Consider the following 26,887-nt stretch of genomic DNA (forward strand, 5'->3'; position numbering starts at 1 on the left):
GTATATAATTTGATTTCTATATTTTGAAAATTTTCCAGTCTTCTTTCATTACTGATTACTAATTTCATTCCATTGTGGCCAGGGAATGTACTTTGTATGATTTCAATCCTTTGAAATTTTTTGAGGGTTTTTATGGCCTAGCGTGTGGTCTATCCTCAAAAATGCTCCATGTGCACTTGAGAAGATCCATTTGTATGATTTGAGATAAATTTTTATACAGATCTTAAGTATACAGTTCAGTGATCATTGGTAAATGTATACATTTTAGTCAACCACCATCTCAATCAAGAAATATCATCAATTTTCGAAGTTCCCTAGTGCTTCCTTCTGGTGCCTACACCAGTGATAGGCAACCATTATTCTGATTTCTACTGCTACATTTTAGTTTTGCTTATTTATGTCTGTTAAATACATAGACTCACAATGTAAGAACTTTTATGTGTCTGGCCTTTTTGTCATTCAACCCGATGTTTTTGAGATTTACCCATACTGGTTTGTAAATCACTACTCCATTCCTTTTTATTGTTCACAAGTTTGCCATTGTATGAATATACCACAGTTTGCTTATGCATTCTTTTGTTGATTGGCTTTAGTTTTAGTGTTTGCTGTTATGAATAGAGCTGACATAAACATACTTGTACATATCTTGGATACACATATCTTCATTTCTCTGGGATAAATGTAAAGAAGAGGACTTGATGAATCAGAGTGTAGGTGTATCTTTAGTTTTATAAGTAACTGCCAACATTTTCTGGTCATTGTACTATTTTACACTCCCACATGAAAATATATCAGAGTCCCACTTGCTCCATATCCTTACAACTTTAATGTGTTCATGTGTTTTCCTATTTAATTTTAGCCATTCTAGTATGTGAGAAATGGTATCTCATTGTGAATTTAATGTGAATTTCTTGATGACTAATGATGTTGAGCACTTTATATACTTTTTGGATAAAAAAGAAATATCTTCTTTTTTAAAATAACTGTTCAAGTCTTTTGCCTTTTTTAAAATTGAGTTACTTGATTTTTTTTTTTTTTTTTTGCTATTGATTTGTAGTTCTTTTTATACTTTGCATGCAAATTCTATGTCAGATATGTGTATACAGGTGTCCCTTCGAGGTATTTTATGTTTTTCTGAGGCTCAGCTTTCCATTTTCCTAAAGTCTTCTGTTGATACACAGCTATCTTCTTTACTTCAATGAAGTCCAATATATCACAAAATTTTGTATGTTTAAAATCATAAAATATTACAAAAACATAAAAACATAAAAAATAAACCTTAAGCATAAAAACATTTCAAAATATGTTTTGTGTCTCTTCTTTAAGAAAATATTTCCTACTCCCCAAAATGGTTAAAAATATTTTGCCATTTTCTTCTTGATGTTTCACAAACCTAGTTTTTACATTTAATTCAGAGACCAATTTCAAGGTATTTTTTTGCACAGATAATAGGGAGGGGCTGAGATTTATTCATTAACACATATTTATCCAATTGTTCTAGGGAAATACATTTTTTCCTCTGTTGGATATTCTTGGTGCCTTTGTTGAAAATCAATTGAACATGTTTTCATATATATTCTATTCTGTGTCTATTCTGTTCAACTGATTTATTTTTCTATCCATGCAAAACTATTCTTGCGATTACTGTAACTTTATGGTTAAGTCTTAAAATTAACTTGTGAGTATTCCAACTTTGTTCTTTGTCAAGATTTGTTTGGGCTGATACAGAACTCTTGCCTTTCCTCATATTTTATAATAAACTTGTTCTTTTCTTTAAAAAAAAAAAGTTGACATTTTGATTGGAATTGCATTGACTCTATGGGTGTACTTGAGGAGAGTCAACATTTATTAATACTGAGTCTTTAACCCATGAACATAGTGCATGTTCATTTATTTATGTATTTTTTTCATTTGTTAATTGTGATCACTTTTGTCTTTTAAGGAATCTGTCATTTGCATTTAAATTATCACATTAAATAGCATAAAGTCAGACATAATATTCCCATATTATTCTTGTAATGTATGTAGGATCTGTCCTAATTTTCCCACTAGTGTTCTTGATATAGTTATTCAGGTTTCTCTCTTTGTTCTTTGTCAATATTGCTAACAGTGTCTTAGATTTTAGTTCAGTTTTGTTTTTCTTTTAAAGATTTTATTTAAGAGAGAGAGAAAAAAATCATGAGGTAAGTGAGGAGTGGAGAGTGAGGGAGAAGCAGATTTTCTGCTGAGCAGGGATGCCATGATGCAGGGCTCAATCCCAGGATCCTGGGATCATGACCTGAGCGGAAGGAAGACGCTTAATCAACTGAGCCACTCAGGCACCCCAGTATCTTAGTTTTTAAAACATGCTTTAAAAATAATATTTAAATTTATTAATTTTACCTTTTGTTTTTGTTTTTTGTTTTATTTTGTTTTTACTTGGCCCTCTGAATTCTTTGCCTCATTAGAAAGGAGGCCAGACTAGGGGGTCTCTAAACTTCTGGTAGGGATTATAGGTCTAAGAGTGGTACTCTGTTCCTTTTGATACCACTGGAAAGACTCATCATTGTGTACTTTGGTGATATCCATGTAGCAGACCATCATTGCAAAAAAACTCCCAAATCCAAAAACACCAAAAAAAACAAAACCAAAACCAAAAATAAAAACAAAAACAAAAACAAGAAACAAAAAAAACATTACTTCATCAGGAGGAGGATGGTTATACTTCTTTGCTCCGTGAACATGAAGCTTGACCCTGTGACTTGCTTTGATGAATGAAATGCATACACAAATTTGGCAGAAGCTTTCATCATAATAAATTACTATTTCTTTCTTTTTCTCAAGAGAGGCATAGTGTCTATAGCCTTGGTTCTAATGTGAAAATGAAGGGAAGCAGAGGCTCTAGGTGAATCACAATAGTGAACTAAGTAAGGAGAGAAAAGGCAGACCCACAATCGATGAAACAAACAAGTAACAACAAATACCTTTTGGGGTTATTTGAGATTGGGGATTGTTTGGGGTTGTTACCACAGCATAATGTAAGCTATACAGAGTCAGTAATACTCATAAGTTCTGAGGTTTATATAGAAATTAGGTGATAGGTCTCCTCACCAACTCCTTCCATATTTCATTTTTTAGAGCAGAACTATTTGGTCCCTGAGACTCCACTCTCTCCTGAAAATAGTCCCTAGAGTTGTTGGCTCTCAGCCTTCCACTCATCAAAGCTTAAATCCCATCTAAGAGACTAATTGGAGGATATATAATAGGCATTGAAACTTTTTCATCCTTATCCACCTGCTAAAGTGAGCAATTGGGTTTGGAAAGAATGTTGTGTCTCTGGAATAATTTAGGTTTGGATTGAAACCAAGTCTAGGAAGTTAATCTGAAAGAGATCTTTTTGTGGAAAAGTATGAATAAGTGAAAAAAGCAGAGTGTAGTATGATTTGCTTTAATGATTCCATTGTATTTTCCTGAAAATACTGTAATAAGAGGAGAAATATAAAATTGACAATTTTTCCAGATAACCAGCTTCATTTATAAAAGGTAGAACATATATTTATTCTAAGAATAGGCTATACACTATTTCTTCAATGAACCAACTAGATTCAGATATACATTATATTAAAATAGGAATTCAGAATATGCATTTCCCAATCACATTTCCTTTTAAACAGTTTTTTTATATCAAAGAAGAATATGCAAAAAACGGAGTTAATGGGGAAAAAGTTAATTTTTGCTCTTCTAAATTCATTATAGAAAAATTCTTTAATTAGCCAATGATTCATAAAAATTATTAGTATTAAAATATACGATAAATATTAGCATATTTACTGTTCATAAAAGAAAACTCTATTATATCTTCTTAAAGTTAACTTTACTCTTTGATTTCCTTCCATAGAATTTGAAAGAGCAGAGCACCACACAGGGTACAATGTGACTCCTTTTATTCTACTTACAGTTTAAAAATCACAATGTTTGGAAGGACATTACTCATCTTGACACTACTTAAATTATAATTCTCACAATTTGATGAAAATACATGTACTCATTTCTAAGTTATCAATGTCCCAGAGTATTGTATGCTTTAGATTGTTTTTAAATCAACAAGGTATGTTTAAAAAATCATGTAAATCAAATACATCTGGTTATATTTTCTTCAACTTCTCCAGGATAATTTGCCTTTGGATTAAAACCAACTCTTGAAATTTAATCTGAAAAGGGATTGTTTTGTGTAAAGGTTATGAACAAGAGAAAAAGGAAGAATATGCTATGCTTTCACGACACCATTGTTTCCCCCTGCAAACACTACAATAAGAGGGGAAGTTCACAGAACATAAAGCAAATAATGAAAGGAAATGCAGTATTCCCACATCCTCACTGTAATGCTAGTGAATGAAACAGGAAACATGATGGCATATGATTACCTGACTATATATACTTTTGTGTGTTGAAATGTGACATCATTGCCAACAGGGATTCCCTTTGCTAATAACTGTAAATCTGTTTTTAGCCATTTTTAGCCTTCTTTCTTTTTTTTAAAGATTTGTTTTATTTATTCATGAGAGACAGAGAGAGAGAGAGAGAGGGGGGCAGAGAGGCAGAGACACAGACAGAGGGAGAAGCAGTCTCCACGCAGGGAGCCTGACATGGGACTCGATCCCAAGTCTCCAGGATCACGCCCTGGGCCGAAGGTGGCACTAAACTGCTGAGCCACCCAGGCTGCCTTTGGCCATCTTTAAAAAAACACACACAAACAACCTATTTCTGTACTCTTCAAAGTAAATTGCCTTTGCGGTAGATAAAAATACATTCTTTTTTCTATTGTTAAATCAGTGGCATTGGTGTGAGATACTTCAGATATTATCCATGCATGTAAGTACCCCTCCTTCCCCTTTTAGAACAAAAGGTAATTATTGAGCAGTTGCTAGTATTATTATAAAGCAATAAAGGACTTAATTCTCATTTAAATACAAAGCCCAAACATAGCCAACCTTTATCTTTACTGGTTCAGATTATCATCACGGATCCAATCAATTTGTGCTAATTGCCTATTCTACAGCAGGAAAACAGAAAAGATGTCAAATTGCTTGGCTGTATGATCTTCTCAGTAGCAAAGCATGGGCAACATGGAGATACCTGTTTTTATTGGAAGGGATTCCAAGGAATACAGCACCCTGGTGAACACTAGATGTTTGGCTTCCTTAAATATGGCTTCTAGAAAATGCTTTCAGGTAGATTCCAGAGATGCACAGGGCATTGGCACAGCCGTTAATATTGATCACATGATAATGCTCATGTCTTACAGTCAAATACAATAAATTTGGGGATGGCTTGAGGCTCGAGCAGGTGGTTTGTGGAAGGATAAAAGAGAGCTCTTGTCTAGTGGAAACAGCAGGCAGTGCGAGGGCCAGAAGCTTCTAAAGGTTGTATTTAGGGAGGTTGTATTATCTCTTTGGAAATGAAGGATGGTTACTATGATGATTCAGAGCTGATACTCAGGAAGTCTTCCACAGCTTTCTCTTCCTTTTTCTATGCTTTTGCTACTTATTAAAGATAGTTTTGAAAATGCCAACTTATTTGCAGTCCCAGGAGATTTCTTGGTCTTATTTTCTTTATGTTAATTTTTTGTTCAATTTTAGAACAAAAATTTAAAGGCGCAAAGGCATTTCATAATGAGAACAAGGAATTAGATGGTAGCAGAAATAATCACAATGTGACAAACTCAAGACAAAGAATGAACCCACAGGAACAGACGTGGGGTTGGCTAGGATACTTCTTGCCACCTTTAGAGTATCCCAAATTCTTCTTCCCAAAGCTCTTGATCTTTTTTATTCTAAAAATGAAAGTCTCTTAAATTCCACATATAAGTGAGATCATATGGTATTTGCCTTTCTCTGACTGACTTATTTTGCTTAGCATTATACTCTCTAGCTCCAACCATGTCATTGCAAGATTCATTCTTTTTGATGGTTGAGTAATAATAATAATAATAATAACAATAATAATAATAAATGCCATATTTTCTTTATCCATTCATCAATCGATGGACATTTGGGCTCTTCCATAATTTGGCTATTGTTGATAGCGCTGCTATAAACATTGGATGCATGTATCCCTTCAATTGGTATTTTTGTATCTTTTGAACAAATACTGGTAGTTAAATTGCTAGATCATATTGTGGTTCTATTTTTAACTTTCTGAGGAAACTCCATATTGTTTTCTAGAGTGGCTGCACTAGTTTGCATTCCCACCAACAGTGCAAGAGTGTTCCCCTTTTTCCACATCCCTGCAAATACCTCCTGTTTCTTGTGTTAATTTTAGCCATTCTGACAGGGGTGAGGTGATATCTTACTGGGTTTTGATTTGTATTTCCCTGATGATGAGTGATGATGAGCATCTTTTCATGTGTCTGTTGACCATCTGGATGTCTTCTTTGGAAAAATGTCTACTCGGGTCTTCTGTCCATTAAAAAATCCAGTTAAAAAAACTGGATTATTTGTTTTTTGGGTGTTAAATTTTAAGAATTCTTTATATATTTCGGATACTAACCTTTTATCAGATATGTCATTTGCAAATATCTTCTCCCATTCTGTAGGTTGTCTTCAGTTTTGTTGGCTGTTTTCTTCACTGTGCAGCTTTTTATCTTGAAGTCCCAATAGTTCATTTTTGTTTTTGTTTCCTTGCCTCCGGAGACATATCTAGAAAAATATTGCTATGACCAATGTGAAAGAGGTTACTGCCTGTGCTCTCCTGTAGAATTGTAATGGTTTCCTATTTCACATTTAGGACTTTAATCCATTTGGAATTTATTTTTGTGTATTATGTAAGAAAGCGTCCTGTTTCATTCTTTGGCATGTTTCTGTCAGTTTTTCCCAACACCATTTGTTGAAGAGACTGTCTTTTACCCATTGGATATTCTTTACTACTTTGTTGAAGATTAATCGACCATATAGCTGTAGACTCCTTTCTGGGTTTTCGATTCTGTTCTATTGATCTGTGTGTCTGTTTTTGTGTCAGTACCATAGTGTCTTGATCACTACACCTTTGTAACATAACTTGAAGCCTAGAATTGTGATGCCTCCAGCTTTGCTTTTATTTTTCAGGAGTGCTTTGGCTCTTTATGGTCTTTTCTGATTGCACACAAATTTTAGGATTGTTTGTTCTAGCTCTGTGAAAAATGCTGATGGTGTTCTGATAGAGATGGCATTAAATGTGTAGATTGGTTTAGGTAGTATAACATTTTAATAATTTTTTCTTCCAATGAGCATTAAAAGGTTTTCTATTTCTTTGTGGTATCTTTAATTACTTTCATCAGTGTTTTATAGTTTTCAGGGTATAGATCTTTTTTACTTCTTTAGTTAGGTTTATTCTTAGGTATCTTATGTTTTTTGGTTAAAAAGACTCTTAATTATAAAGGATAAAGTGATGGTTACTGGAGGGGAGGTGGACAGAGGGGATTGGTTAAATGGTGATGGATATTAAGGAAGGCACTTGTAATATACACTGGATGTTTTATGAAAGTGACACTAAATTGTACGCCTGAAAGTAATATTACACTGTATGTTATCTGGAATTTAAATGAAAACTTGTAATAAAAATTTAAAAATGAATGTCATTCTTTTCTAAGTTATGGAAAAAAAGTTAAGTGGGATCTATTTGGCTTAAGCCTTGGAGTAAATAACTATAGGAGACAGTATGGCATTTACTGAGTTCAATTTTCAGAAAGGAAAAAACAGTTTCACCTGAGGATATCACTTTGTGTAGCACTGAGATGTTTTTAAGTTTCCAAGAAAGATGCAAAGTGGATTTATACCCCAACCTTAGACAAAATTGGCAATTTCCATGATTTGTCTTCAGGACCCCATGTTTCTGTTATCTTGTCCCCTGGCTTCTCAGGGCACTCTTGCTGTGCTGATTTCTTTTGGATCTGCCATTCCAGTCAGTCTCCCCTATTTTGATTCACCTACTTCTCTTCAGGAAAAATGTACTAGCCTTTTTTTTTTTTTTTTTGCCATTGCTTTATTACAAATGACTGTTACCTCATTCAAATAAGTTTTGAATTTTAAGAGAGAGGCTTTATGCATTCACTTGGACTGGACAATATGGCAGAGGCAGTATGGAAAATCATTTTTAGTCAGAGCAAAAGTGATCCAGTGAAGAGTCTGGTTCATTGCCAACACTGGTTGTCATTTTCCTGATTATCTACTAAGTTTTTGCTTGTGTGAAGCCTCTCAGTAGTCAAGGATTGTGCAGAATTGCTTCTTCCCATTTCAAAACATTTTGAAATCTTTATGTGCTCTAATTATCCACGTTCATATTTGTCTTTGAAGAGGAATTGGGTATAACCCCCTTAAACTGAAGGTCTGTTTCAGAATATGGATTAAGGTCTCACCCTCCACAAGTGTGCCACAGCTCTAACAATCTGAATGCTCCATGTGCAAATTCACAACATTTGACCAAAGACCCTCACTGTCAGTTGGTTTATATCATCTGCTATAACCTAAGCAGTGGCTAGGGTTTGAGTATACCATCATTTAATATCACTTCAAACATATTTGTTTGAGAATGTCCAGTGGTTCATATTTTTCCCTCTTTGATAGACAACTGCAGAATGTAGAGTTAATTTTACAATCCCAGTACATGTTCATTTATCCCATATAAGAGTCTATCTTCAGCAACCATTTCACTTCATTCTATAAGCCTATATGCTTCTAAAATTTAAAAAAAATATATGAATATTTGAGATTTTTAAAATGAACTTTTGACTCATTGCTTAGTGAACATTGACAAGGATGAGACTAAAGTCTTAAAGTGGAACCATGTCCTAGCTCATAGCATAGGGACTACCATATTGATGCTCCCATGGGACATATGGGATGGGATCCCATATGTCCCATGGGATAGGAGAATAAAGTTGAGAGACATAAGCCTATAAGTCCAATACCTCTTCATTTCCAAAGTTGATTTTATTAGCTTGCCTGGATGGATAGACTCACATTTGCTTCCTCATTGCTGTTTCATGCGTGCCTTTGAAACAGCCCTCTGTCAGGAAAGTTTGCCATCTCAGTAAGTAGTAAGGAACAGATCTTCAGTTAAGGGTGCAAAGTAACTGCTCCCATAGGTTAGAACTATGCTTTATTTGGGACAGGACATCCCTTTGAGAAACAAAGAAAAAACAGGAAATTGACAATTTGTCTTAAGTGTGAGAGTCCCTGGTGGAACCCACTTTAAAACACTTATGCCTTGATTCTCAGGATAAATACTTCAACTAGAGGCAGTGCTCTGAGCCAAGTTATCTTACTAGTTATTGCTAAAGTAATCCCTATGGAAACCAGGATCCAGACTCTATGGAGTGGAGTAAAGGATGATGTCAACACCTTGAATTAAACTTTGAATATATATGTGTATGTTCCATCATAGAGAAAGTTTTGTTTAAATGTACTTGTAATATAACATTTTCTTAGCTATTCAGGGGAAAATAAATAGTCAAAAATCACTTCATTCTTAGACTAATGGCATTTCAGGATATGGACATGCTTCTACCATGTATTAATTCTGTTTTCTTTTCATACATGTGTATAAAGTAACTGGCAGTGGAACTTTTTTTTTTTTTTTTAATTTGTTTCTTTGGAGAAAAAATGACATAGAGAAGTAAAGGATTATTATTTCTTAACTATAGAGAAGCACTTTTTTATGTACAATGATGGAGAAATAAATTTCAATGTAATTTCAAAGCAACCCTTTACGTGTTTAAAACAAGATAGCATTTATATGAAAAAGCATGGTGCACCTTTTAGTGTTTTTGTGTACAATATCTGGGAAGGTATATGATGGTGAGTGTTTCTCTTGGCTTAAAGGTGGTATCTAAACAGATTCAGTGCCAAGAATAATTCTCAGAAATGTGAGCATTAGTCACTACATTTAAAAATCCATATATGGTAAAATTCATTTAAGAGAGACATGTGTTTTATGCGTTATCCAAATCAAGCGTTAAAAAGACAACTTGGCTGAAATTTTACTGTTTCTTCTGTTCTCTTTCTTTCTTTTTTCTTTTGTCATCCACTTGAAAGTTATGTAAAGCAATAACTTACCTCTTTCAACATTTTATCTGATAGTAATAGTCCTACTTGACCACCTATTCTGGTTAATTAGTTAATTTTCTAAAACTTTCTGTTTACAAGATTTTTTTATTTATATAAGTTTCTTTGTTAAATTGAAAGCCTAAATAACAAGTGCTAATTAATAAATGCCCTTAATTTACCAAGCCTGAGAGAGAACGTGGGGGAGTGGAAATGTTTTTCTCCCAAACTTTGCATAGATATTGCATTATTTGTAGCTTTTTCCCAGCCACACACATGGGACTGCTATAAGTAGCTTGGAAAATTTGAGTGATTACTAATGATATTTGGCTCTTTGTTTTCCTGTGGTCTGCTCTTCCACTACATAATTTGTGATCTAATTTGTAATTTTAGTGCTCATTATGAGCACCCATGAACCAGGGATTCTTTATCTGCAATCCTAAGAGGAGGGCATCGTGTTTAAATCTTCTTTATGATTAATTAGAAAAAATATTTATAAGTACTCAGGAAGCCATCATAGGATGGATATTAGCAACCTGTAGAATGGAACTGCCAAAACTCCTCTGTGCACAGGGTCTAGGTAAGCTGGCTATGTGGTGACATGATCCTAGATGCCAGCAGACCTAGCAGTGGGGTCTTGATAGGTGGACTACTTGCAAGGTATATGGAGAGGGAAAGCCATAGAGGTGAACCTGAGCCAAGATCTTCAGAGATATTTGGAGTCTGAACCTGGGGAGATAACATTCAAACACTAAATTTAAAAATAAAGGATAGAGCTGAGAATCAGAAGAGAACAAAGTTATGAAAGAAACATATTGAGAACAAATAAAAGCAAGAGTTTGAGATGGCTATGAATTGCTTCCTGGGGAGGGGGCCATTGGAGCAAGATCTAGCCCTCATTTGCTATAAATGCATGGAATGCAGCATGTCAGATTGGTATAGTGCATTATTTCTCAAGCTGGGGAGCTTAAAAATGTCTTAGACCCACTCCCAGAGCTTCTGACCTAATTTATCTGAGATAGAACCTGAGTATTGGGAGTTGTGAAATTTCTCGAAGTGATTCCAATACACAGAGTTGAGAACCAGAGCCTTGCATAGAGGGTTCAATATCAGCCATAGCAAGAGCATGAGGGGTAATGACAGGGGAAATGGAATCACACGGAGATCAATATTGCAGCAGGACTTACTCCAAGAAGTCTTCCAAGAGCCAGAGTTGAGACCCTTTGATGTAGATTTTCATTCACTTTCTGCATAATTTTATAATGAAACTCACATAGGAAAGAGTCTCATGAAAAAGTTAAAGGTTTTATCAATGAAATACCACAGCCAGTGGCATGTTTAATGGTGTTATACAGGGAGTATCATTCCTCATGATTCATCCTGTTGGGAAAATCTATGTTCAGTTTGGTACTCCTAAGAGAAGTTGCTCTTTCTGCCAAAAGGATTATAATATTTGTCTCCTCATTGTAGGATTGTAGTGGAACACAATTTATGTAGGGTAGGGTTTTCAGATATAATACAAGATGAATCTGAAATTTTGATAAATTATGAATAACTTTTTGAAACATAGGTACGTCTCTTGCAATATTTGAAGCATCTTAGACTAAAATATTATTAGTTATTTGTCAGAACTTTGAATTTCACTGAGTGCTTAGTTCTGTTTGTTTTCGTTTTTCTAAGATTGGAACCCCATGTGGGAAGAATCCACAGACAGCTGAGTGCATAGCAGTCAGAGATAAAACAGAGTTGGATACACATTTGTAGAAAATGAAACTCCATCCCTGAGATAATAACTAATGGGCAATAGGTATTTTATAGATCATATTAGATAAATCCAAGCTGAAAACAACTGTCAACACCACAATTCAGTATTCGATTGATTTTTGAGTAAGTTCTCAAGCGGATCAGGGGTTTCTGCCATTTGTTATAAGACATAATGTAACTGTTCAGTGCCATCCTCATGTAAGACAAAGACCAGAACAGACAAGGATTCACAGAACCTGCAGAACTCAGTCAGAGGGACAGAGGCAAAACCAGTCTATGGTGATAACAATCAAACAGTGGTAGCTCAGTGATAGAGAACTGATTGGTAAAAGGTACCAAGAAACATTTTTGGAGAGAGGAATTGTTCTGTATCTTGATTGGGTATGGGTTACAAGGATGCATGCATTTGTCGCACTTATTAAGATGTTCATTTAAGACCTGTGCCTTTCACAGCATGGAAATTATGCTTCAGTTATAAAACAAATTTAACAATTTAGAGGATCGTAAGAGAGAAAATCGATAAATAGATTGAATTTGAAAACAGAACATTTTGGGGGAGCATTTTTAGCCTCGTCAGGTTTCACCATTCACCACTGACATGGATAACTTTGACAAAGACCTAAAGCTCATTCCAATCAAATTTCAAGATAAAATTAAGCCAAGAGAAATGGCATGTGTGTTTGTCACTCAAGATCCAAACAGATTTTGAAGAAATGAACTGAATTCTGCCAGAAGAAATGTGCCTAAAGGTTGCAAACTGAGGGCAGCAAAAGTGCTATTTCATAAATACAAGTGTTCACAGCAACCCTTAGGAATTTCAGTTTGATGAATGTATTTGCTTAGACTCAACCACAAGACATGATCACCAGCGAAGCTACTGTGGTATTTGAAGGGGATCAAGAACTGAATGACTGGTGGAGAAGTCTGTGGCGGGAGTCCAGGTCAAGGCAAGGTTGTAGGACTGCCTTGGGTGTGTGATAACAAGGAGCTTCGGACCCTGAACTCTACATCACACAGGGTTAACCACACAATTCCAGAAGGTTCTGCAGAACTACTGGCCTTTCATCTGAGACCAGTGCCTTGACCTTAAAATCTAACATGACAGAGAGTGACACCAGAATGCTCACCCCCTGCAGGCAGCTGGCCCCATGAGGAGGAGAGGGGCAGAATGAAGATGCCCATTCTTCACGTAACTCCCAGTCAGCTATGATACTTCAGCACTCACATATGCCATAAAAGGGGAGGCAGAGAGAAACTGGAAGACTGGAAATGGTATACAGTGAATGTTGCCCCCTCCCCCCGAAGGATTAGGGAGTGTTTCCACTTAACACAGAGCTGCATTAATGATCAATGATCTGTAAAAAAAACAATGGATATATAATATATTAGGTCTCAATCCTGCAAATGTCTCCAATAATCTACTAAAGAAAACAGCTCTCAATATTGTTTATTTCACGTTTCTGAATGCATTTAATTGAAACACTTGTAAATACATAGACCTACCCTTTACAGTGAAAAATATTAATAGTGGAATGGAATGGAGAGATAAATTTAAGATACTGAATGAAAACTTTGAGGCAAATCTCTGTTGCATATGCTTAATTTGAAAGTCGACTTAAAATGCAAGATGCGGTTTAAGAGTGAAAAAATTACAATCCATTTGAAAGGGAAGGAAATGTCAAATTGCAAAAAATGGCCTACTGCTGGTGAGTTGACAGCTATGTGGAATCAGACCTTAGAGCAAAAGAAAAGTCCATGGGAGGGTCCTCCTCCTGGTGACCTCTGGGATGATGGAACGTGGGTGTGCATACTTCAGATCACTTACACTAGTTGAATCACTTCCTCCTAGAAGAGAGCTTCTACTCTGATTAAAATGATGCTTTCACAACCAAACTGGATACAAAGAGAAAGGAAGACAGTAGGACTTTAGCTGGCATAGGGTGATTGGAAATAGGGTCACTGTTTTCAAAGATATTGATTAGATCGTGAGGTCAGGAGGTAACGAGTAGAATCAGCAAACACTTGCAAAAGGAAATCACTGACATGACTGGACGTATACTCATGTTTCACTCACACACACAGACAACAGAAAATTATCATGATAAAGAATATGGTACACAATGCTTCTTACTACATTTTATCTTATTATGCATATGAGGGAGGCTGAACACAACTCTTATCTTCGGATGGGTAAAAGTCAGAAAAGGAAGCTGGCAATGAACTCATTCACTGCAATTGTCTGAACTCAGGGACGGTGATAGAAACATTTAACCAGAAATGACATCTTTTATATACTCACCTGTTGCCTTTTCTCCTCCACTTCCTGATGTGGGGCTCCTTCACAGCTATGTTGGTTTTTCCTTACAGGCTCCAGACAGTTCTGAGGAGCACCAGCCAGCAGATAGAGGGAATTCCAACTGGGATTCATTCTGATGGTATTTACTTGGGGAAGGGGGATGAGTCCTATTTTTCCTTTACATTTTCCCATCAAAGCATTTGATTTAGCTACCGTGGGAAAAGGTAATTTGAAGCTCAAGGCATAGGACTTGATAAATATGATCAGTGTGCACATCCTCAGAAAAATACCAAAATATCACAAAGAAATCTAGGTTGCATTTCTTACAAAAGCACCCATCACATTGGCATCTACATAATTATGCAAAAAAAAAAACAAAACCATTTTTTGTCTAAGTTATTTATGTTCTCACGATTCATGACATATAGAAACAGTGGTATAAACCTACTAATAAGATGTACATTTAGGAAAATTGATAGGAATGAGAGAAAATAAGTGATTTTGTATATTGGTGAAAATATTTAAGATCTTTAATCATGTCTTCGGTCTGGTTTTGTTTGTTTTTTTTTTAGTTTTTTGGTGTTTTGGCTTTTTTCTGTTTTCTGTTTTGGTGAGTCATGAGTGTGAACTGTTTATTCATAATGTTATATTGCTTCAAAAAAAAGAAGAAACAAAGCAGCTCCTAACCCAGGCTTAATAAGATGACTGTAATGTGGCTTAATTTGAGAGTTTATGAAGAGTCAAGTTTTTCATTTACCAAACAAACCAACTTTAGAATATATTAATTTTTTTTTAGTCAGTAGAGGATATTATGAGCATCAGGTCCTTAATATAAATGGATATTTTAAGAAGTTATTAAAGAGTGGAGGGAATTGTAATATTCTGAAATTCTCTTCAAGTGCTTGGGAAGCAAGCTTCATGTTATTTAATTAAAATAACAATATGAATTCAGCAAAGCTTTAAACTTAAGAGAAGGTGAAAGAAAAATCATGGAGTTCTCACTAATTATTATTATTATTATTAAGATTTTATTTATTTATTCATGAGAGAGAGAGAAGCAGAGACACAGGCAGAGGGAGAAGCAGGCTCCATGCAGGGAGCCTGACGTGGGACTTGATCCCGGGTCTCCAGGATCAGGCCCTGGGCTGAAGGCAGCACTAAACCACTGAGCTACCCGGGCTGCCCAAGTTTTCACTAATTAAACAAAAAAATCAAATTTGATATTTGACAGGTATTTGGGGAAATTAAAATTTTAGAATACCATTTGTTTTAACAAATGTGAAAGGGTTAAGTATCTTATGATAAATTGTGATGTCATCTCATGCAACTATTGGAATATTTTAAAATTAGTTAAAAAATAATAAAAAGTTTGTTAGATAGTTACTTTTTGTGGGGTCTGTCCTGCATTGTGTAGGATGCTTAACAGCATAATTGGCTTCTCCCCACTAGACACCTGTAGCATCCCACAGACTCTGAACATTTCTAAAGCCCGTCATGGGGCAAAATCACTTTTGGTTAAAAACCACTTTTTGAAATGAAAAAGAAAAAAAAAAGTTTCTTGTATGTACAATCAATTTTCAAAGAAAAGGAACAAAAAAGAAAATAGAAAAATTCACAGATTTCTTAGTGGTGAAATTAGAAGTGTTTATTTAAATAATATTTCCTATTATTTATTTACTACATTTCCTATCTTGATTATTAACTTTAAGTTATCTTAAAAGGCAAACCCATTTTTCAAATTTAATAAAACTTGTGATTTACAGATCATTTTAAAATGGAAGAATTATGGGCAGCCCTGGTGGCCCAGCGGTTTAGGGCCGCCTTCAGACCGGGGTGTGATCCTGGAGACCCGGGATCGAGTCCCACATCAGGCTCCCTGGACAGAGCCTGCTTCTCCCTCTGCCTGTCTCTCTCTCTGTCATGAATAAGTAAATAAAATCTTAATAAAATGGAAGAATTACATTTTTTCTCTCGTGAAATGGGCCAATTCTGTTGTTCTGTGCAGTGTGTCCTTTTTTAAAAGATTTTATTTGTGGAGCATATCCTAAAATGTTGTAGAAGCCTGGAATAATCAAACACACTTTAAAAAGTTATTTTCCCTATTTTTAAATTTTCAGAGTGTCAATATCGTTTTAAAGCAATCCAGAAATCAATTCTCATTCACATGTTCATATCAGAGGCACATGACCATGCATTTAAATGATACTATTCTTTTGTCCTTTCAGTCCTGTGACTAGTTTTGTCTGTTGAGAGGGCCAGGAATAATTGGTTGGCCTTATTTACTCCATTGTGTTTGTAAAAACTTTTCCAGACAGTTATTGCATCTCTTCTTTACTTATGCTTTCTAGACAGAACTTGTCCAGTTTCCTAACTTGAAAAAAATAACACCTCATCATTCTACACTTTTATCAGTTGAGATGTTGCTATGTTGCATCTGTGTGTATTTTAATGACACATTATGTAAGGATGAAAATGTTAGTGTATAATGAAAGAGTAGAAAAATTTCATCTTTGATATAACAAATAATATTGTATTAAATATTACTGTTTCATGAAGGTAAACATACTTGTTTATGTAAGCAATTTTTATCCTATTAATTGTTTTTATTGACATTCTTTTACCTATAATTAAAAACCTAATTATTATTCCTGTAGAAGCAATTAATACTCTTCTGCTTATAATCTTCATTCCCTTCATTTCATTTTTTAAGCCCCAGGCAATCATATTACAGTTCATTTATTTTTTTCCTACAATAACTTTGGACTTCTCCCTCCATCAATCCTAGGTCTTGTTTAAAATGATCTTTCTCACCTAACTATCATTAGACATATCACTGTGTCTATATGTTTGTTTGAATACGCAGTCTGTTTTATCATTAATAGACCATTTTTATTGCACTTGTTCCCGTTCCCTTCATCAAATAGTCATTTGTTTGGCTGCAATGTCATTAACACACATAGTTTCAAAATTTCCTAAACAAAATGTCATGCAGAACATCTATAGTCATTATCAGAAGTGGAAAATGACCAGATTTCTGGTATCTTATTTCTTTGTCACTGTTAAAAGAATTACATTTAATATATAGAAAACTTTCCCTCAAAATTAGAGGGGAAAAATGTGGCTATTCCAAGCACACATGTATTCTAGAGAAGATACTATGCAGTTCTATCAGACCTTAAACCTTGCTCATGATTGGCCACATTGTGAAGTGACTCTTATCTACATGTCATTTCCAGTCTACCTTTTCTCTACTCCGTATTTATGAGTTCCTGTTCTTCAGCATCTTATGAAACTTCAAATTAAAAAAAAAAAATCATCTAGACTTGTATTACTTTTTCTGATGTGTGTTTTAATCTTTGAACTGTTTACAATGATGTCATAGATGTGTTCATTTATTTACTTAAGAGATGTTTACTGAGCACAGACCATGTCCCAGGCAGTGCACTAAGCGAAGAGGTACCATGATGGCTAAACCACGGTCTCAGATTTGAGTCTGTTTGATTTTTCTCAGTTTTGAAGAAGGTTTTTGTTTTTTTGTTTTTTTTTTTTTGCCTCCTCTGTCTGGTGGCCTCGCCCTTTTCTCATTAACTGAGATGATATACAAGTTATTCAAAGTTTTAATGAAGCCTACAGTAAAGCTTCATTCCACCTATAATCTTCTCTACTTCCCCGAAACACAGCACTTAGTCATCATCTAATGTATACTATTTATAACACTTCTTTCTCATCATCATTTTCACCCCAGCAATGAAATGTCTTCAGCAGATCATGAATAATTCTAAGTCAGTTAATCCAAGAATAACTAGGAATTTGAGGAGAAAACGAATTTAAATTTTCCTGTTTTCCTACCAATTTGAATTTGAAAAAGGAAAAGGGGTGAGAGCAGAAACACTTTAGAGTCTCTTCATAAGTTCACATGGCTGGCAAAGATTGGAAAAAAGACGGGAAATATTTTTTTGTTTGTTTGCAAACTCCTTTCAGTTAGAAGAAACCATGCACACATTTAATATATGCAAATTATTTATAAATTATATAATAACAATGTGCTACTATACCAATTATGCATGCACTTTAAAAGTCACAAGTAGAAATTAGAATAGAATGATTTTTTAACAATATAAACAGAAAATTTTACATTTTTGCCCACATCCCTACAATGGTTTTACAGCCCCTATTTCTGAAATGTATGGGCTGTGATTTGTGAAGCACTATGGACTGTTTTCTGACTACATAAAATGTAGCAAATCTATGCAACTGCAGAACCCCATAGGAAAGACTCCATAAATCTGTGGTGAAATTGCATCACATATGAAAATGAAATATATTTATAGGAGTTAAATACTTTAATATTGAGATTTCCCTTGGAAGACACTATGTGGTTTCTGGTTAAAGAGCAATGAGAAATCCCTCCTCATAGAAAGGCTTGATTTCAGCTTATGTCATGAACCAATCCATTTTTTCTAAAACTCCAAGCAAGTGTCAGGCACCTGGCAAAGGACATATACACATGTGGGCACACATCTACACACACACACACGCACACACACACACACACACCTCTGAGGATTTTAATTAGAATCCAAGTCATCACGGCATAAGAGATATACTAATCCTTTGAGCAAGGTGTTAATTGTTAATCTCATTTTTCCTGTCTAGTAGCCTTGCATAACACTGTTTATAATAGGCTTCCTGTGGTAAAAGAATGGGCTACTAAACCTCAATACATGTTTTCCAGTAATCATTTTAGTGGCCAAGGGTCCTTATAATAGTGGCTAATCTCCATAACATCATCATTAGTGGATGAGGGTAACTAAAATTATAGAGACCCTTTGCTCTAATTATAGACTCTGAATTGCAAATCCATTCTTTAATCAACTGTAAATGCATTGTAAAGGGAATTGTAAGTTCTTTCCAGGGAGCAATATGCATTCAAACTAGCAGACTAGAACCAAGCAATGTAATGTGTTTGGGGAATAATAACTGGATATGCTCCTCATAGAGCCTCTATTACAATATGGCTACTTGCTGGAGAGATTGTCATAGTAAGTCATATTTTTCTAGCTTTCCAGCATCATTACAAAGGTGTGGCATTAATATTTTACTTGTCCAGAATCCTCAGCCGTAAGCAAGTCAAGTGTGTTCTCAAATGCCTACTTTTTCCATGACTTGCTTATTTTCTGCTGGTCTTAAGAGCCCAGAGAGAAAATGTGTCTCTCAGAATCCAGAAGCCTATGGAATCCATTCAATTCTATTCATTTTGTTGTTACAGAAATGAATGTACATTGGTTTTTACTCTAATATACAAAGCCTAAAACAGATCTATTTCCCTAATCCCACAGATACTTTATTATTTAAAATGGAAAACAAGAGATAAATTTTTAGGCTATTTGGGTCACAGGCAGCAACTTGATTTTAATCAACTGATAGGCAACTTATGGATATTCCAAAAAATCTCATTAAGGGGCTTAAGAGAACTCTAGTTATACACAGGCTGGTCCAGGGACTGGTCTTTATTGTCTTACTGATGAGACAAAAATGCAGCTCTACACATTTCCTTTTCAGAATGTGAGCAATGCTTTTTAAGTCAGCTTTCCTTGGCAGAGAATACAAATGCAAAGAGGAGAAGCAGCAGCAGAAGAGTTAGGGGCCCATTCTTAGACTCTCAAATATTTATCTTTGATATTCTAGATCTTTCTGGATAAAAACAACCTCCTCCTAATCACCTTTCTCTTTCTTTTTTCTTTATTTTTTTCTCTCTTCCCTGTGAGATGATCTCCAGTCTTACCTGAAGGAAACAAATGAGAAATCAAACCCTTTCTCCATGTCAATATTAGTCTAATTGTTCCAATAACCCAGAGTTTTTCTGGAGACCATTATTTTCCTTAGTGAAGTTCTTTGCTTCTTGCCTTCCTCCAAACCATCTTTTGTCCATCTGAGATGAACACAAAAACCGTTATCTCACCACCTATTTAGTCTCATCTGCCTTTGTGTTATTATTGGTCCTGAATATTTTGGGGAGGGGTATAATTTATGTGTAATTATATAATATTCATCACTAGATAGGTTTAATAAAGCTCCCATTATATGTTCTTTAAAAATCCAATTAAGTCTTTCGTGTTTCAATCTCTAAATTCTTATTTCTTTTTTATATCATAGCAATTTTTGTTTTTAAGCCTTTATGCTGAGGTGTTTTAGGTTGCTGATCAAAATAAATAATTAGAAATTAAAAGTCTCCACTTTCCAGGTAAGTCCAAAGACTAGCACTCAGTATTAATAAAACCTTGTGTTTGGCTTTTAGTGTTAAAGTAAAATAATATCCTGCTAGTTTCCCGGAAAACTGAGGGATTCATTTATTACCATGACGTTCTTCTCTTTGCTTTAATATTACCATGCTTTCTACAACAATTTTCCTCGATTTGAATTATTACTGAAAGCTACAAAGGTTAACATTAAATATATTAACTTTTTAATGTTATTCAGCTTTTTCAGCCATTAGTCTTCCTTAGACATCTGCCATTATTTACATAATTATTTCGTCAATCTAACCACAGCTTTTACCTTCAGAGTGTAATACAATGAGTCTTCATATTTCATTCTGCTCAAGAAAGGCAAGGAGCTAGATGAATGGTGTAAATGGTGTCCATTCATAAGGCTGACCTGAAACAGAGTTGCAGCATGGTGGGGAATTGACTTCAAATCTACAGGACAGAATGTGAGGCTAGAAGCAGAGTTTCAAATCAGCAGGGAGTGAAGAATGTACAACCTGTATCTTGGTAGCCATGAGATTTTCATTTTTTTTTAAGCGAATACAGATCTCCCCAAATAAACAATAATACTACCACCCACGGGTACCCCATTTTGTAACTTTTGGAGAAACCTGGCTTCTAACCTTAGGTTTGCTCTCTGCTGGCCTGGATCTCCCTTGTGTGGCTCTTGCTCACTTTTCCTTAGTAAATATACCTGGTGGTATTGAGGTTTAGCGAGGCGGTTAATATCCAGTTGGTGCCTTCTTGACATCATGAAATCACTTTCAGTGTTTTGGTCATTATCTGCCGAGATTTGTGGGCTCATTGTGCACTGCCAAAGGGCCCCTGTGACAATGCCCTGAGTTATCTCACCTCCCAAAGTAACAGTCTTGAAAAGGCAGATTTAGAGAGGATTTTTAAAGCTTAGTTTCACGCTTTCATTTCTCATGGAAGCACCACAATAACAAAGGATTCTATTTAAGTTTCAGACCCTGCTGCCAATAGAAGCTACCAAATCATGATGGAGCGTCTCATTCCTGTCTGATTCCTAGTCTAACATTTCCAACTGCAGATGCCCAGATGACATGTGACCCAAGAATGAGCAAACACGCCTGGATTTCAGGGTTTTCTTTTCATAGAGTTTTGGAAGTTTCATTTTTGTTTTTAACTCACCTTCGGCAGAAGAATACAATTATGGAGAAGAGGAAAAATCAGTCAAGGGACACCGTGCCTCCTCGAAGCCAGAATTCCAGCCTTTACAATTTCTGCCACCACTCACATCTGCCAGGCTTTTGTCTCCGAAAGAGTTTGTTCCAGATATCTGTAGTGTCAGGGAGATGTTTCTGTAACTCATTTTTAATTTGGTCACATTTATATTTACCAAACGAAGGAGATTGATTCTCCATTTTTCAGTCTGGGAAGAAATGCTATGGGTTTAAAAATATTTTTTTTTTTTCACGATTAAGAAATAGGTCCCTGGTATGAAGCAGAGGAAGAGTGTAAGTTGATGAACTGATTGTAGTGCTTGTCATTACGATCCCATTACTGCTCTATTATTTACATTAAAGCCAGAGAATAATATTTACTTTAAAGTGAGAAGCAGGAGGATTTATTGCAATGATCTTTTCTGACACATGGCTGAATTCCACATCCCTTCATCTCCTATCCATTTGGCCTCAACAGTCTTTGTTTTACAACTTTTCCCCTCAAGACACTGTCCCTGGCCCCTACTTCCATGACGACTTACCCTCCTCAAACTTATTCCTCCATTTACTTTCTTTGAACTCATTCCAATGGCTCCTCATGTCTTGTGAACTAATGAGAAGAATCAAAAATTCCTTGGTAAGAGCAGAATAAAGAACAACATATCCAAAAGAGAAGTTCCCCGTAATACAAATATTGCCCTACTTTAAAAACAACATGTCACGTGCTTTCTAAAATATGTGTGTATATGTGATCTTCTGGAGTCTTCGTCATAATTCTGTGAAACATGTAGGTGTGTTGGTTACTTTCCACGTGTCTTCTCCCGACTCCCTTATCTACAGTTTTTCCCCTGCCTGCTCTCTTTCCTCCAGGTTGTCTTGCTGCTGGCTTTCCACTTGGTCTTCAGGAAGCAGTAGGAGTAGGTTCAAGGCACATCGGGAGAGATTGGGCTCCAGAGCCACCCTCTGGGGGTGGTTGATCCCCCCTCACCAACCAGGGCTCCACTTGCCATCCCATCTCCACTCGCTATTCTCCTTGCTTTTCCTTTCAGCCCTAGGGTTGGTAACAACCTTCTGCTTAAATAGCCTCAGGTGTCTCACCAGCTTTTAATCTCTTTAAGCCACACCTTTGTAAGTGGTTCCCTTATCAACATCTTCATTGGAGCTATCTTGAGCGAATTCTGTTTCTCGCTTTTTCCTTGACCAACAAAACTGGGCATATTTTATTAGCCATCAATTTTGCTGAGGAAATTAAAGTACAACGAAGTAAGTGACCTATATATTTTTTTTTAAGATTATTTATTTACTTATGAGAGACACAGACAGGGAGAGAGAGATTGGCAGAGACACGGGCAGAGGGAGAAGCAGGCTCCATGCAGCCTGACGTGGGACTCAATCATAGGGTCTCCAGGATCAGGTCCTGGGCTGAAGGCAATGCTAAATCACTGAGCCACCCGGGCTGCCCAAGTTACCTATCTTAAGTAACACATAGAGTTCAGGATAGAACAAGGCTGGGAGCCAAGTCTCCTTGTGGGTAGTTCGTATTCACCACACTCTGATGCCTGAAGATGATCTTAATCAAATGGGTAGTAACAGTATTCCATCTTATTCATTGGGGTTTATCAAGATCCTAGAACAGGGAAAAATATCATGTGCTTGGCTTATCCAAAGTACACTCAACACCCTCTAGCTTGCCTCCATGTACCATCAGTGAGAGAGAGTTAAAGCATGTATCTGGCTATGTTTCTATGCATAGATGCTTCTAATGAGTTTGAGTGTAGACATGAAGGTTAGGAAGCAGCAGACGTGCATGGGCATGGGGTGTGTGTATTCCAGCTTGTACTGGAGTGTCTGCTTTCTCTGCAGCACCGTTCCCAGCAGCACGGTGACCTTTCTGCAAGAACACACCCCAGGGCACCTCTGAGCATCAGTGCAGGCTCAATTTCTGTGATGACATCCAAGTGCAACTTCCCGCCCCCCTCCAGGGATGTCTTGAGGCATCTGATGCTCTTTAGTAAACCCCATTATGCCTCAGTGAGTAAGAAACTAGGTATTTTTGAGTCTGTAGCTAACAACATTGGTCTATGACTTCCAGATGAAATAATAGTTATGCTTTTCCCCAGCCATGTAAAGCCTCCCGATCTATACTGAAAACCTGTTTCCCTATTTCCCATGCCTTATTTTTCTTCCTTATTGCAGTAAGAGATCTTACAATTCATTCCCAAAGGAAATATTTTGTGTATTATCAGGTTCAAGGTCTGTCTTTTCTCTGTCCACCATCATTCACTATCACTGAGCCCTTTATTCCCTCCTCTCCTGCAGCAAAACAGGTAAAAAGGAGAAGACTGTCTCAGGAGTCTTTTTCTTTCTGGCTGTTAGGAGAGCTGGCTCTCAGGTAGTAATGTCAGGTACGGAAGTTAGAAGTTTTGAAAATCCTATCTTTCCCCCTCTCTACTGGGGAGAATAACATCCTGTGTGATGAGATTTTTGTAGACCTTATTCCCTCCTTTCTATGCCTATGCCTATTTTAAAAATAACTTGAGATAATAAAGCCTGGAGGGAGAATAAAATAAAGGAAGAAAAATAACATAATACATTGGAATTTACATATATTGAAATGTATCTTGTTTTGTCAAAGGAACCTGGGAAACAGAGATAGACTTTTACAAGTTCCATCAAGTAGCTGGAGAACCTGGAAGTATTGTGAGGTTTAAAGATGAACATTGTTTGTTGACAATCCCAAATGTCCAAATTCTTGTCTTAAAGATGTCCTTGGGAGTCATTAGGAACTGGAGCTTATGGTTTCCTTATGCCCTGCCCTATCTGCTGTTTCCAGCCACCAGCCCCATAATTATGCATAGTTTGAAATTTTGGATTCCTTAATAATTTTAGAAGTACATATTAAATTTCAAGTAAATTAACATTCTTGAAAGTAGCACATCCATGTGTCTTCCCACAAGTGCCCATGCACACACAATAGTGATGCATAACAATATATAGATGTATATACACTTGTGTGTGAGGTATCGAAAGGAAGAACAAATTCATTTTTTTTTGTCTTTCTGCTAATAAAGAAGAAACTATTTTGTAGGCTGATCATAGGTTCACAGGTGTATTCCAGCTGCCTTACTGCCCAGCTCATATTCAACACCGCATTGGAACAAAAACCCCTCACACCATCCCCATTCTCAATAAAGGATACTCTTCAAGTCTGATACTGATGGACCTACCTAGAACAAGTTATGGTTTTTACAGTTTTTCATTAATACATTCATTTATTTCACAAACATTTATTCTGTGACATCTCCAAAATGTCAGGCACTTGCTCAGGGCTAGAGATGCAAGGATGGACAAGATGGGACCGGGCAGAAGGTGCTGGTGCTGCCAGATGGACAATGTCTTCAACTGTGGATCATTTGCTGTGTAAACACGGGCAAAGGGGACTGCTGGGGTATGGTTTGGGGAAAAATAATTGTGTACATCAGATCCTTCCCTCTTGCAGTTCTCAGCCAAAGTAGAGAGGTCAACATCTCAAATGAAGATTGTGTCATCAAAGGGCTTTGATTTAAAGCACTAAGGCACTCACTTAAAGGTCAATTATCCATGAGTATACATTTTAGAAACACCCCAAACCATATATCCTTTGGAAATGAGAGTCATACTTTTTAAAAATGATTACATTTGAAAGGGAAATCTCATGAAAGATGTTTTGTGTCCTAGGATGAAATAATTGTCTTCTTTGTAAACTACTGAATGTATGTGGCTTTAGTCTTCATTTATGAGTGTAGATAATGTAACAGTCTTCAAAATGGGAATGTGTTTTATACATTGGTTTTGTGCATTTTAATCAATTAGAGCTTCAGAAAGATGTACAGAGTCCTCTGCATTTGCTGTATATTATCAGCATTCATATTTCACAAGCACATTGGATTGCAAAATAATTGAAATTCATTTTGCCAATATTTTGGAATTAATGAATGAATATTAATATAAGCAATACATGTTTGACAGTGGCATATAAGGTTTTATTTACTGACCTGTTATGAGTAAAGCTTATACCATCTATGTTGGCTGCTGATACCATGCTAAAAGCACTGTGGATGACAGTAACCTTAGAAGTTCAGCATATTTCCATATGATGGCAATCTTGAATTTTTTTTTTTTTTTTTTTTAGGAAAAATGGTTACTATCTTTATTTTATTTTTAAAAGATTTTCCCTGTTTTATTTTTTATTTAAATTCAATAAATAGGGCAGCCCAGGTGGCTCAGCGGTTTAACGCTGCCTTTATCCCAGGGTGTGATCCTGAAGTCCTGGGATCGAGTCCCACGTCAGGCTCCCTGCATGGAGCCTGCTTCTCCCTGCCTGTGTTTCTGCCTCTCTCTGTGTGTGTGTGTGTGTGTGTGTGTGTGTGTGTGTGTCTCATGAATAAATAAATAAATAAAATCTTTTAAAAAAATTCAATAATGATACAATGTGTTATTAGTTTCAGAGGTACAATTCAGTGAATCATCAGTCTTATATAACACCCAGTGCTCATTACATCATGGGCCTTCTCTAATGGCCATCACCCAATTACCCCATTCACCTGACCCCTTCCCTCCAGCAACCCTCAGTTTGTTTCCTATGAGGCAATCCTGAATTTAAGTTGTATTTTCTCTTCAGTTTTCTTTTGCTTTAACCTCATTTCCAAGCACTCATTACTCTATTGTATACATGAATATAAAGTGTCCTTAGGATTTTAGATATACATTTAGATCAGATACGTAGGGTGATAGACAATGTCAAAACTCTACTACCTTGCTCAGGATGCAGTGTTGGCACCAGTCCTAATAACACTTGCTTTTTGGTCTCTTGGAAGCTACTTCCTTAGTGAAATGTCCCTGTATTCACTTCTTTAATACTCAGTATTGCAAGTGGATGTTCATCTTAATGTTAACCCTAATAATACAGTACATGCACTTATTTGCCTTGTATTATAAACATGCCTTTCAAATTTAAATGACAGGTCATTTGCCTCACTACAAGGAGATTTTTTTATAAAGCAGGAATGATTTGGTCAAGAATATGAGTTGGACAGATCAGTATGTAAATCCTTCCACTCACCTGACATTTCTCTCATCTGGCACCAGAGATGATGTGGGCAGACATCACACAGAGAGGCAGAGCAATAAGGAAAGAGTGAGAACTGCTTCATCTAACATCAAGGTTTTGCTGATATGAGGAGGGCCAATTGCTATCTTTGCTGATATTAATCAGTTATTCTTCAAACTCATTGGAAGATACTGCAATTTGTACTTTTTTATTTTCAACAAATTCAGATT

General features: G+C 36.0%; 1 long non-coding RNA gene across 2 annotated transcripts in view; it reads left to right on the forward strand.

Moving 5' to 3' along the window:
* Positions 1–25,434, forward strand: part of LOC144287739 (uncharacterized) — an 86,166-nt gene extending 60,732 nt beyond the window's left edge. For both annotated transcript variants that reach the window (XR_013355508.1, XR_013355509.1), the window contains exons 3-4: positions 14,190–14,257; positions 21,347–25,434. This is a non-coding gene — a long non-coding RNA (uncharacterized LOC144287739). The remainder of the gene's footprint in view (positions 1–14,189; positions 14,258–21,346) is intronic.
* Positions 25,435–26,887: the final 1,453 nt, after the last annotated feature.

The sequence above is a fragment of the Canis aureus genome, chromosome 17, assembly GCF_053574225.1.
Source record: "Canis aureus isolate CA01 chromosome 17, VMU_Caureus_v.1.0, whole genome shotgun sequence".
Classification (NCBI taxonomy): Eukaryota; Metazoa; Chordata; class Mammalia; order Carnivora; family Canidae; genus Canis; species Canis aureus.